Genomic DNA, 1736 nt, shown 5'->3' with positions numbered 1-1736 from the left:
TGCAAATCTGCAAGTCTTCAAGAGAAACAGGTAGTTGCACAAAGGATGTTGAGACAGGTTCACATGTGCAAAGATTTATTAGTGGGTACAGTAACTAAAAATAACTCCAATGGTGAAAGTTGTTTGGGGGAAGAAATAAAACCAAAAGGAACGAGAGGAAAAGTGAAAACTCTCCCTTATGGCCAGCCAGAAAGAGAGATGCTGGGGGTCCCCAGATGAGCGCCCTTCCCCTGGACTCCTCTCCAGTGTAACAAGTGGCTCTTCCACAATATTTTTGCTTGTAGTAACAATATAGTTTTCACCAGGAGCTGCTCAAACCCTGTCAGCTGTTCTTACTTACAATGCTGTTGGCACTCACTAAAGTGCATGCTGATCAGGGCAGCTGCTGAGTCAGAGCCTGCCAGTCATTAACCTCTGTGCACGCACATTACTGGATCCCCTGCCATAAACCAAAAGCTACACCCAAAGGGGCGAAAAAGAGATTTCCACACTGCAGGCCATTATTCCTGAGAGAGCCTGCTGTAACGACACTATGTGCAAGGCCACGAGGACAACACCACAGGGGCAACCACCCGAGACCAACACAGGGAAAGCAGTGCCAAGGAGGCCTGGAGGCACTACGCCCGCGGCCTGGGTGAAAGGGTGCGGAGCTACCGGGGAAGGGCATGCTGCACAACTGCAAGTGCCTGGAGCATTACAAAGACAAAGGCACCAAGCAACCAGGTTTACCAAAATCAGGAGTTCCTAACACCCCTAGGTTTTTAAGAATGAATCCTAAAAAATAACCAGTTACAATGAAAATGCTACACCTTCTAGGAGGGATATAGCATACATGACTGTTGTAAACCTACCAACATTTTTTTACATTTTCTAGAGATTTAGCAATATGTAAGTGATGCCCACCTAACACACATTGCCTCCAACTTTATATTAATTTTTATATTTTTTGTCCATATATAGAAGGCTGACAGGAAAACCCCATAGCTGCTATTAAATGCTAAAAATGTGTGGCTCACTTGACCTGAAAGGGTAACAGAAAGCAAGTCTGAGAGGAAGCCAGTGTACAAGAATACAACTGCTTCTTGGCTGGCAACTATGCTTCTATGTTTAATGACTGGAACAAGCCAAGAATGTCTATTTCTCTCACTTTTCTAAGTTTTATTTTGAAAAAAAAAAAAAAACCAAAACTCCAGAGTAGCAAGATCACGAAGGATATGCTGTATCTAAAAAGAAACTTCTGTATACTCATTTAGTTAGAAACAACACAGGAGTAATTTTAAGAACCAGATGAGAATCACATATGCTTCTATCAGAGAGAACTTGGGCCCCACGTTCCCAGGCCAAAGTCACTTGCAGATGGACTCTGAAAAGTACAGCTTCATTTTATCATTTTTTTGAAACCTGGAATGACAGACCTTATCATTAATGTTATCCACCTGAATCTTGCTTTCAAAGAGCATGTGCCTTCACTTATACTTCACAAATCGCTATGAAGACAAACTGCAATAGTGTCCCAGATGCCTTTAGAATCATAGAATCATTAAGGTTGGAAGAGACCTCCAAGATCATCGAGTCCAACCGTCAACCCAACAACACCATGCCCACTAAACCATGTCCCTAAGCGTCTCATCTACCCGTCTTTTAAATACTTCCAGGGATGGTGACTCAACCACTTCCCTGGGCAGCCTGTTCCAATGTTTAACCACTCTTTCAGTAAAGAAATTTTTCCTTACATC

The sequence above is a fragment of the Pygoscelis adeliae genome, unplaced genomic scaffold, assembly GCF_000699105.1.
Source record: "Pygoscelis adeliae isolate BGI_AS28 unplaced genomic scaffold, ASM69910v1 Scaffold38, whole genome shotgun sequence".
NCBI lineage: Eukaryota > Metazoa > Chordata > Aves > Sphenisciformes > Spheniscidae > Pygoscelis > Pygoscelis adeliae.
The sequence above is the reverse complement of the archived record's forward strand: the minus strand, read 5'-3'. Positions refer to the sequence as shown.